Raw genomic sequence first — 12,825 nt, forward strand, 5'->3', positions numbered from 1 at the left:
CATACACCATGATCAAGTGGGGTTTATCCCTGGGATGCAAGGATTCTTCAATATATACAAATCAATCAACGTGATACATCATATCAACAAATTGAAGGATAAAAACCATATGATCATTTCAATAGATGCAGAAAAAGCTTTTGACAAAGTGCAACATCCATTTGTGATAAAAGCTCTCCAGAAAATGGGCATAGAAGGAAATTACCTCAACATAATAAAAGCCATATATGACAAACCAAAAGCCAACATTGTTCTCAATGGAGAAAAACTGGAAGAATTCCCTCTAAGAACAGGAACAAGACAAGGGTGTCCACTCTCACCACTGTTATTCAACATAGTTTTGGAAGTGTTAGCCACAGCAATCAGAGAAGAAAAAGAAATTAAAGGAATCCAAATTGGAAAAGAAGAAGTAAAAGTGTCACTCTTTGCAGATGACATGATATTACATATAGAAAACCCTAAAGACTCTACCAGAAAACTGCTAGCACTAATTGATGAGCTTAGTAAAGTAGCAGGATACAAAATTAATGCACAGAAATCTCTTGCATTCCTATACACTAACAATGGAAGAGCAGAAAGAGAAATTAAGGAAACTCTCCCATTCACCATTGCAACAAAAAGAATCAAATACCTAGGAATAAACCTGCCTAAGGAGGCAAAAGTTCTGTATGCAGAAAACTTTAAGACATTGATGAAAGAAATCAAAGATGACACAAACAGATGGAGGGACATACCATGTTCCTGGATTGGAAGAATCAACATTGTGAAAATGTCTGTACTACCCAAAGCAATTTACAGATTCAATGCAATCCCAATCAAATTACCAATGGCATTTTTCACAGAACTAGAACAAGAAATCTTACGATTTGTATGGAAATGCAAAAGATCCCGAATAGCCAAAGCAATCTTGAGAAGGAAAAATGGAGTTGGTGGAATCAGGCTTCCTGACTTCAAACTATACTACAAGGCCATAGTGATCAAGACAGTATGGTACTGGCACAAAAATAGAAAGGATGATCAATGGAATAGAATAGAGAACTCAGAAGTAAGCCCAAACACATATGGGCACCTTATCTTTGACAAAGGAGGCACGAATATACAATGGAAAAAAGACAGCCTCTTCAATAAGTGGTGCTGGGAAAACTGGACAGCAACATGTAAAAGAATGAAATTAGAACACTTCCTAACACCATACACAAAAATAAACTCAAAATGGATCAAAGACCTACATGTAAGGCCAGACACTATAAAACTCCTAGAGGAAAACATAGGCAGAACACTCTATGACATCCATCAAAGCAAGATCCTTTTTGACCCACCTCCTAGAATCATGGAAATAAAATCAAGAATAAACAAATGGGACCTCATGAAACTTAAAAGCTTTTGCACAGTGAAAGAAACCATAAACAAGACTAAAAGGCAACCCTCAGAATGGGAAAAAATAATTGCATATGAATCATCGGACAAAGGATTAACCTCCAAAATATACAAGCAGCTCATGAAGCTTAATACCAAAAAAGCAAATAACCCAATCCACAAATGGGCAGAAGACCTAAATAGACATTTCTGCAAAGAAGACATACAGATGGCCAACAAACACATGAAAAGATGCTCAACATCACTAATCACCAGAGAAATGCAAGTCAAAGCCACAATGAGGTATCACCTCACACCGATCAGAATGGCCATCATCACAAAATCTGGAAACCACAAATGTTGGAGAGGGTGTGGAGAAAAGAGAACTCTCCTGCACTGTTGGTGGGAATGTAAGTTGGTACAGCCACTATGGAAAACAATTTGGAGGTTCCTTAAAAAACTACAAATAGAACTACCATATGATCCAGTCATCCCACTCCTGGGCATATACCCAAAGAAAACCATAATCCCAAAAGAAACTTGTACCATAATGTTTATTGCAGCCCTATTTACAATAGCCAGGACATGGAAGCAACCTAAATGCCCATCAATAAATGAATGGATACAGAAGATGTGGCATATATATACAATGGAATATTACTCAGCTATAAAAAGGGATGAGATGGAGCTATATGTAATGAGGTGGATAGAACTACAATGTGTCATACAGAGTGAAGTAAGCCAGAAAGAGAAGGACAAATATTGTATGCTAACTCACATATACGGAATCTAAAAATGGTACTGATGAACTCAGTGACAAGAACAAGGATGCAGATACAGAGAATGGACTGGAGAACTCGAGGTATGGGAGGGGGCAGGGGGTGAAGGGGAAACTGAGACAAAGCGAGAGAGTAGCACAGACATATATATACTACCAACTGTAAAACAGTCAGTGGGAAGTTGTTGTGTAACAAAGGGAGTCCAACTCGAGGATGGAAGATGCCTTAGAGGACTGGGGCGGGGAGGGTGGGGGGGACTCGAGGCGGGGGGGTGTCAGGGAGGAGAGGGAATGCGGGGATATGTGTATAAAAACAGATGATTGAACCTGGTTTACCCCCAAAAAAAGAAAAAATAAATAAAATAAAATAAAAATGGGTAAAGGATCTAAACATATATTTCTCCAAAGATGATTCATAGTAGCCAATAAGCACAAGAAGAAAATGCTCAACATTATTAGTCATCAAGGAAATGCAAAAACAAACAATAACAGCAAAAAAACCACAGTGAGATAGCATTTCACACCTATTAGGATGACTGTAATCAAAAAATGGAAATTAATTAAGTATTGGTAAGGATGTGGAAAAATTAGAATCCTCAGACAATGCTATTGGGAACATAAAATGGTGCAGTCAATCTAAAAAATAGTGTAGTGGTTCCGCAAAAAATTAGAGTTACCATATGACTCAGCAGTTCCACTCCTAGGTATATACCCAAGAGAATGAAAAACATATGTTCATAAAAAACTTGAACATGAAAATCCATAACAGCATATTCTTAACAGCCAAAAAGTGGGAAAATCCAAGTGTCCATCAACTAATGAATGGATAAAAAATTGTGGTATAAACATACAATGGAATGTTATTCAGCCATAAAAACAAACTGGTACTGTTACATGCTACACATGGATGAAACTTGAAAACATTACACCGCATGTATAAAATATCCAGAATGGGCAAATTCACAAAGACAAAAATGTAGATTAGTGGTTGCCTAGGGCTGAGCGGGGATGGGGCATTTGGAAATGGTAGTTGAAGAGTACAGGGTTTCTTTTGTGGGTGGTAGAGATGTTCTAGTATTGATTGGGGTGATGGTTGCACAACTCTGGGAATATTCCAAAAACACCAAATAGTACACTTTGAAAGCATGAACTTCATGATATGTAAATTATATCTTAATTGTTTCAAACAGTAACTATAAAGCTGTAGCAATTAAAATATGCAAGTATAAGGATAAACAAATCAAAGAAAAAGAATAAAAAGCTCCAAAGCCTACCCACACATAAAGGAACACAGTATAGGGCAGAGTTGACATTATAGATTACTGGAGAAATGGCTTAGTCAATAAATGGTGTTGTCCATCTGGCTATGTATATGAAAATTAAAATAGAGTTTAATCCCAGATCCATGCCACTCACACATATAAATTTCAAATAAATTGAAGAAGCTAAGCATAAAAAAAATTAAAACCTGTAAAACTTTCAGAGGAAAATATAGCAAAACCACCTTAAACATCATGAGATTGAAGTTTTTAAACAAAACCAAAAAGTACAAACCAAAATGAGAAAGGTGTTGTTTTTCTATATTAAAATATAAAATTCTGAATGGGTAGGCAAAACTCACAGATAGAGAAAACAAACTTGTGGTTACCAAAGGGGAGAGTAAAGGGGAGGAACAAATTAGGGGTATGGGATTAACAGACACAAGCTACTACATATAAAATAGATTAGCAACAATGATCTACTGTATAGCACAGGGAATTATACCCGTTATCTTATAATAACCTGTAACGGGGTATAATCTCAAAAATACTGAATCACTATGGTGTACACCTGCAACTAACACAATCTTGTAAATCAACTATACTTCAATAAAAATTAATTAATTTTTAAAAATTTAAAATTTTAGAACATATAATACCATAAAGTAAAAAGGAAGTACACAGTCAGCAAAAGCTTGGTTTCTGGAATGTATACAGAACTTATTTAAAATTAATTTTTTTTAAAAAAAGCAAGTAATACAAACTATAAAAATATGCAAAAGATAGGAATCAGCAATTTACAGCAACCACCAATGATAAGTATTCGAAACATCTCAAAAGCAGCAGAAACGAGGGAAACACGAAGCAATGATGTGCCTCTTCTCAGTCTTCATATTTTATGTGTTTATGAGTTGCAGTGAGGATGTGTGGAAATGGAAATTCTGATAAACTCTTGGTGGAAATACAAACTGATACAACCATTGTGGGGAAAAAAAATGGCAGGATCTGGTAAAGATTCTCACACCATAACATTTGGCCCTTCTCCTTTTAGATCTCCACCTTGGAGGGGAAACAAACATAAATGTACAAGAATCTATGAATAAGGACATACTGCAACACTCTTTATACAGTGAAACCCTGGATGCAACCAGAGGAAATGGATAAGGAAAGTATAGAATAGAGCTGTGGTTCAATGTAGCCGTTCAAATGAATGAGTCAGATCTCTGTATCAATGTGGATAAATCTCAAAGATATGACATTTATTAAAAGTTTCAGAATTGTACATACAGTATGATACAATTTGTGTAAATTTTAAATAATCGAAAGGATATGCCATTTGTGGAGATGTATTTACATGTTAACTTTTAAAACATGAAAAGAAAGAATACACACCAACCCTTAGTTGGTAATTACCTCTGGGGTAGAAGGCGGGGGAGAAAGAAATGGTGTGTCCATTTCTTTAACTGTGTCTGTAACATTTCATTTTTCAGCTAATTAATCCAAATATGGCAAAACATAAGTGTTTGTCAAATCTAGGTAGTAGATTAATGGTTCTGTTCTGTCATTCTCTATAATTGTTTGTATACTTTAAATAGTTTATAATCAATTTTTTTAAAGATTATAGGGGTCCATGAGTGAACCCTATGAAATTAGGAGACCAGTTAGAAATCTGTAGCAAAAATGCAGGAAGGAGATGCAGGGAGCATGGACCAGGGTGGTTTCAGGAGGCGTGTGAAAAGCAGATGGAGTTGAGAGTGGGGACAATTCAGTAAGTAGAGTTGAGAGAACTTGATGACTTACTTATTAGATAAAGTGGATAAGAAAGAGAGAAGAGTCAAAATTGTCAAGCACATTGCAGCTAGCTCAGTTCCATGCAAGCATGGTAGCCATTGACTGAATTAGGAAAGAGACAAAGAGGAGATGACTTGGGCAAAATAATGAACTCAGTTAGGGAAATGTCTCATTGGAGAGATCAGGCAAATAAATAGTCCTCTGGTCCAGTGATCAGAACCAAGACGATGTGGTTGGCACATGAAGACCTGGAACAGTGCATAGGGTGGAAAGAGGGCAAAGAATGAAACCCTGGAGCACCCCCAAAATGTAGGATCATGGGCTTAGAAGAAGCTTGAAAATGCAACTGAGATGTGACCAGAGAGGAGAAAGAAAGACAAGGCAAAGGTGGGGGCCCTAGAACAACAACAACAAAAAAAAGTGAGGCTTCCAAAAATGGATGCAGAGGTCAGTGCTATCGGGTGCTCCGTCGTGTGAAATCAGGTCCCCAAATTCCCATTGGATGTAATAATGCAGAGACCATTGCTGACTTGGGAGTAGGAATCAAATTGTGGAGGAGTGACTGAAGGGAAAAGAATGTTGTCAGCTAGTGTAGACACTTGCTTTGAAGTCAGACTGCCTGGGATCCACTCCCACAGCAGTGTGTGCCTCCAGGCAAGTTACCTAATCTCCTCATTACATGTTTAATTACATGTTAACTCACCTAGTGTTCATTTATCATAGCTTTATTGTGAGGATTAAATAAATGACTATAGGTGAGTTAGCACACTCACTACGTTGACAATCATCACTAGATACACACCACTATTATGAAATATGGTTGAGATGGGGAAACGGGTAGGGTAGAAGCTACAAGCAGCATTGGGCCAAACAATGGTGGTTGGGTGAAAGACACTGAATATATTTAGAAGCTGATAGAAAATTGGTATGAAAAGAATTGGGAGGTTCAGAAGAAAGAGAAGAGATGGTTAATGGAGAGGGCTACCTGGGGATGCTGTGGTGTTGGGTCTAGAGCACACGGAGGGGAATCAGGGTAATGTTGGAGGCCGTAAATCTCTACTATGGTGGGAGGGAAGACAGACAGGATGGATGCAGCAGAGATATGGTTGAAGGTGGGCAGACAGAGTGGAGAACTGAAAGTTGAGACTATCCATTCCTCTGACGGCTTCTATCTTTTCAGTAACCCAGTGTATGAGGTTGTCTTTTTTATTGTAAAAGAGGAGAGAGATTGGAGATCCGAAGACCCTGGATACCAATGAGATATTTTGGAGAACAGGACAGGGAGCCAAAAGAGAGGTATATCTCTGGGTAGCACTGGGAGCCCAGGTCAGGCTGGAGACCAGGAATTTGCAAGGCACCACAGGCACAGGCATCCAAGCATCCAAGCAAACGCCGGTCTTCTGTGGTCTGTCCATAGTTTTCTGCCATCTGATAAGAGAGATGCGGGAACAGGCAAGGCTCAGGTGATCACATAGGTGTCAGTTGGCACCAAGGGGGTCATCTGGGCCCTGACACACAGTTGACACTCAGCGACAGGAGGGATATAGGTGCCGGGCAGGTGAGCAAGACCTGAAACCGAGGCACAAGACCAACACACAGTCCTCGCGGGACTGACTTGGTCTGAGTCCTAGAGTGATGAGCTGGCGATGCAGACTAGTTTGTTCCTGCTACAAGTCAAGACTAACCCAAGAGTACTCACTTACCTGTCTTAGAATCTATGCAAGATCTGCCTAAACATGCAAATTTCCTCTCCCTGTGCTTTGAGATTCCAAATCCCTAGGTTGAAGATGAAAACCTTGCATTTGGACTCACACCAAAGTTTGGAAATCCCTACTCCAGATACCAGGACCAGCCTTGCCCTGTTGGTGGTTGTCAAGAGACTCAGCTGTGCAGAAGCCAGGACCCAGGAAAGGCCTTGGCAGATGGCACCCACTCCCAAGCCCTGAAGGACAGGGTATACCCACAGCATCCTCCAAGACATCAAAGGGTTAAGAAAAGCGCTGGGAACCTGCATACTTTTATTACATTATAGGGATGTTATTGCATTATAAATAATGCCACAGGATGCATTATTTATACATTTAATATCGGGCTTGCTTATAAGTCAGATCTCTTCACTTTTAGATAAATACTCCATCTGCAGCCCACCTCCAGCAGCTAGGCGCAGACAGAGAGTGGAAAGCACGCTTTTGCTCTTTCAGACAGTGGAGGGAGGGCAGACACATGTCAGAGACAGCAAAAGCCCTGTGATGGGAAGCAGAGAATGTCTTTATGAAAACTAACAGATGGCTCTTTTGAAAGCCCTTTCAGTTCTCCTTTATTCTGATAAGCGAGGGGAAGCAAGATACACTGCAGAGAGCTTTATGGGTTTGTACTTATTGTCCTAAGAGCCCAGAGAGTAGGAGACAGAGAGGCGAAGTGTGCACGGGTTGGGTGGGAGGAGAGAGAGGGGAGGATGTTTGGCTCCCCAAACTACTTGCTGCTAGTGTGGATCAGTGCACCAAACTAAAGCAATAGGAGCAATGATAGCAGCTCTTTCCCAAGCATCCGAACTTCTGTTCATTCAGAATGTTCACCATGAGAGCTTTCTACATGCCAGCTGCTGGTCTAGGAGCTAAAGGAGACCCAGAGATGAATAAGATGAGGCTGTCAAGGGTTTCTCTGTATGAAGATACACGTACATAAAGGTAACTATGATCACAACATTGAGGGATTGACATCAAAAGCCAAGACAAAGAGTTGTAGAGTTCAAAGGACAGCGAGGCTACCTCAGTCGTAAAACTTTGTGATTACTGTCTTTGTCATTATTTTAACTAAAAATAACTACTACGTGTATGTGTCAACCAGTGTGTGGCAAATACCACTTACTCAGTGCCATGCCCAGGAGCTGGGGTGACAGCAGAGGCCAAGACAGATAGGGTCCCAGCCTCTCAGAACTCACATGCTGGTGGGAAAACAGAAAACAAGTAAACCAACAGAATCATTCCAGACACTGAAAGCATAAGGAGGAAATCAACAGGGACAGAGAATAGTAGAGTTGGAGTAGGAAGGTTTGTCTTAGGGGAACATTTGAGCTACAACATGAATGATGTCACGTGAAGATGGGGGACAAACTTTAGGAGCAGGGGGAGGCTGTACTGAGACCCTGAAGGTGGGTGTGATTTGTACATGTAGAATTGGAGAAAGTACGTTTTCCAGATGGAGGAAAGTAGATGAACACAGGCACCAGTGGTAGAATGTGTCAGAGTTAAGCTGCAAAGGAAGATAAAAGAATCACGATAGGGACTTCCCTGGTGGTGCAGTGGTTAAGAATCCACCTGCTAATGCAGGGGACACGGGTTTGAGCCCTGATCCTGGGAGATCCCACATGCCATGGAGCAACTAAGCCCATGCACCACAACTACTGAGCCCACGTGCCACAACTACTGAAGACCACACACCTAGAGCGTGTGCTCTGAAACAAGAGAAGCCACTGCACTGAGAAGCCCGCACACCTCAATGAAGAGTAGCCCCTGCTGATTGCAACTAGAGAAAGCCTGCACGCAGCAATGAAGACCCAACACAGCCAAAAAATAAATAAAAATATTTTAAATAAATTTTTAAAAAGAGACCTAACGTTATTAAAAACAAAAAAGAATAATGAGGGTGATCAGGTTGGCTTGGGGTCATACTGGACATCTGACCTGAGATGTCTACACTTGACTTTTCCAGGGCAGGGGGGAGGGGGGAGGGGAGGGGGGCAGAAGGGCAACAAGAGTTGCAGAGAACAATTGAATATGGACCATAAGCAAACCTGGCAGATATGGCTGGGATGGATTGAAGAGCCGTGGGAAAGAATGGAGGTGGGATTCGTCAGAAAGCTGCCCCAATCATCCGAGGGAAACACACTGCAGTGTGCCCTATGCTGTCTTCTTTGGAGCAAAGCCTTACCTCTAATTCCCATGCTTTCTCCCAAATTATCTCTCCAACCCAGGAGTTCTTTGTGCATTTGGAACAGAAGGCACTAGCTTGGCAAGGATGTTTCTTAAAAATTTTTGTCTTACACCTTTTAAAATTTTAAAGCCAATAATTAAGAACTACACACATACATACACACACACACACACGTTTAAACAGGTAAAATCCAAATAAGGTCTGTAGTGTAGTTAATACTATGGTACCAGTGTCAGTTTCCTGGTTTTCATGATTGGACCACAGCTTTATAAGATGCGATCATAGGGGGACGTTGTATGAGAACACGGACCACCTCAGGAGGGTCCAATTTTGTGTCCACCTTTGCTGTAAGAGTTTGGTCTGGGCTCACCATGAGATCCAGCACCTAGCACTGTGTCCAGCATGGAGCAGGTGTACAGAGACTGGGGTATGAGGAAGAACAGGAGAAAGGAAGAAAAAGGAGGAAGGGAAAAAGAGAAAGAGAGAAATAAGAAGGAAAGGAAGAGTAGGAGGAAGGGAGGGAGGACACAGTCAGCCATGGGGTGGGGGCAGAGATAAAAAGCAAAAGACCATGTTAGAGAAGCAGAAGCATCCCAGGCCAGAAGATTCCAGGTACACCTACAAGCACATCTTCAAGGGGCAATAGCAGGAACAGGGCGAAGGAAGGGGCGGCTATGGGAGCAAGAGTGCCCGGGACCTGGAGTGCAGGAGAAGACCCCACCTTGGAACCTAGACAGTTCCTGCCCTTCGGAGAATACAGTTCCAAAGTGGAATGTTCCAGCAGGGGAGGCCTGGGGATGGGCAGCTCTTGGGGAAGATGGAAGCCAGTTGTTGGCAGTACCTCCATTGTAGAACCACACAGATGCCCTACAATGGCCCCAGAGAACTTCAGATGCTAGGGAATTGCCCTTGAACCCTGTTATGGGCTGAATTGTGTTCCCCTCAAAATTAACATGTTGAAATTCTCACCCCGAGTACCTTAGAATGTGATCCTATTTGGAGAGAGGGTCTTAAACAGGTAATTAAGGTTAAATGAGGTTATTAGGAGAGGTCCTAACCCAATATGACAGTGTCCTTGTAAGAGGAGGATGTTAGGACACAGACACACATTGGGAAGACCACGTGAGGACACAGGGAGGGAAACAGCCATCTACAAGCCAAGGAGAGAGGCCTCAGAAGAAACCAGTCCTGCCGACACCTTGATCTCGGACTTCTAGTCTCTAGAATTGTGAGAAAATGAATATCTGTTGTTTAAGCCCCCAGTCTGTGGTAATTTGTTGTGGCAGCCCCAGTACACTAATCTAAATAAAGCCCAACCAGCTGGTCAGGTGTACATAACGAGAATATTCCAGGGGAAGGGCTCTGAGGGATACAAAGCCTGGGCCCAAAGGAGCAGTTACTGGAGAAGACAGCATCCACGTGTGTGAACAAGACCCTTCCCCGGCCTCTGAAAAAGGGGACGATGGGAAGGAAGAAGGTGATGTGGCGTTAGGAACAAGAATGCACTTTGGAATCCGATAAAACTGGCTTCAAGTCCCTGCTCTCCCACTTCCTCACTGTGTGGGTGTAGACATGTAATCTCATCTCGCCAGGACTCAGTTTTCTCATCTGTAAACATGTAATAACATCCACGCTAGAATGTTGTGAGAATTCAGACAGATGAATGAATAGAAATCTCTTAGCTTCTTAAGTTAGCAGTGGTGGTATTGCTACCATTGCGGATTTTATTTTTTTTTCTGATGTTAAACGGTCAGTTCTACGGTATTGGAAAAAAGAGGGAGAGAGAGCCAAATCAAGTTAGATCAGACTTTTATAGAAAAATGAGCCCATGACTTTGGGGACCAGCACTGCTCCCCCTTGACCACTAGCTCTGTGACCTTGGGGACTTCCACAGCGTCTTGCTGTCCTTGCATGCATACTGAGACCAACGATGCTTGCCTCACCTGCCCCCTGGCGTGCACCCCCAGAGGACCCCAGGTGCCCTGGACAGCACCCTACACGCACACAGAGGAGGGATCACCGCCGTGTTCAGCCCGGAACTCCCCGCCTGCACTTTGAGTCCTAATCTAATCGGGAGAGACACAAAGTGCTTCCCTGCTGACCTCCCGGTGAGGTGAGCCCAGACCTTTCTTCTCTGCAACAGCACATCCTCTCCCCCAGTTGCCCCAGCCCCGGGATCAGAGCCTTCCCTCCGCAAATCATGGTAATAAATATGGTCTGAAGCAACTCCAGCTCTTACAGCCTTAATAAATGGGTTGCCATAGTGGCAAATTCAGACGCGGAGAGCATCTTTTCAATAAAGGCTGAGAGGGTTATTAATAACGTTAATGTAGTGCCTTGCGGAGCCACAGCCGCACGGAGAGGGCCTCTCGCCCTCCTCCCCCGTCCCACCTTTTCCAAGACTGGCCAGCAAAGACTGCCCTGCTATGGGCGCTGTAGGGTTGAGACAGAAACCCCAGGATGGAGTCAAGCGGCTGGAGTTCACAAGGGTACATGCTCCCCGATCTGACTATCCAGTGCCCTTCCCAGCATCCGCCTTCCACGGGCCTTGGACAGTGCGGCTGCAGAGAATAGAGGTTGAGAAGACATTCTTTCAAGCTGGATAAACTTGGGCTCAAAGGCCAGCTGAGTTCTCTTCCATGCCCTCCTGGCTGCGTAATTTAAAAGTGACTCACAGACACAGAGAACTGTCTTGCGGCTGCCAAGGGGAAGAGGGGCTGGAGGAAGGATGGATTGGGAATTTGGGACTGCAGAGGCAAACCATTATTTATAGGATGGATAGAAAACAAGGTCCTACTATATAACACAGGGACTATATTCAGTGTCCTGTGACAAACCGTAATGGAAAAGAATATGAAAAAGAATATATATGTATGGTTATACATAATTTTATATATATATATATATGTATAACCAAGTCACTTTGCTACACAGAAGAAATTAACACATTGTAAATCAACCATACTTCAATAATTTTTTAAAAAATGAAAAAAAAAAAAGTGAAAGGCCCCGGGCACTCCCCACCAGCTCACCCTGATCACTTGATTTCCCACCTCACTTGTGGTCAGAGCAGCTCACCCACGAAACATCTCCAGCTCTCCACCTCCGGGGCCTGTGACCAAGCTGGACCCCTTCTGTTGGGCGGGACCAATAAATTCTGAGCAGAAATAACGTGTCACTTCAGAGCCAGGCATTTAATCATTCATACAAGACCCTCCAGAACCCTCTCTTCCCTTACATGCACTCAAGACTCTGGATGTCCCCCCTGGCCTGGGTCCCTGAATGACTGATAACCGGTGCTCCCAGGCTGACCCAGAAGGACACGAAGCACAGGCAAGAAGTAAACCTTGATTGTTTTAAGCCAGGGGTCACAAACTTTGGGGGCTTGGGGAGCCAGGTGGTTCCTGTTGCAACCACTCAACTCGGCCACTGTAGCAGGTAGCATAGGCAATTCACAAACAGGGGACGTGACGGTGATCCAGTAAAACCCAGTTTACAAAAAGACACAATAGGCAGCCTTTGGACCATGGGCCATAGTCTGCTAAACCGTCTTTGAAGCCATTAAGCTTTGCAGCATTGAGCCTGTCCTGACTGATAGGCCCTTATCCTCTCTGACCTCCTCTATTGTTTATTCACTTAGTACTAGTATTATCCACTGTTCCCAAGTATAATGGAAGCACATTGAGGTCAGGAGTCTACTGTCTCCCC

Source organism: Hippopotamus amphibius, chromosome 12 (genome assembly GCF_030028045.1).
Source record: "Hippopotamus amphibius kiboko isolate mHipAmp2 chromosome 12, mHipAmp2.hap2, whole genome shotgun sequence".
NCBI lineage: Eukaryota > Metazoa > Chordata > Mammalia > Artiodactyla > Hippopotamidae > Hippopotamus > Hippopotamus amphibius.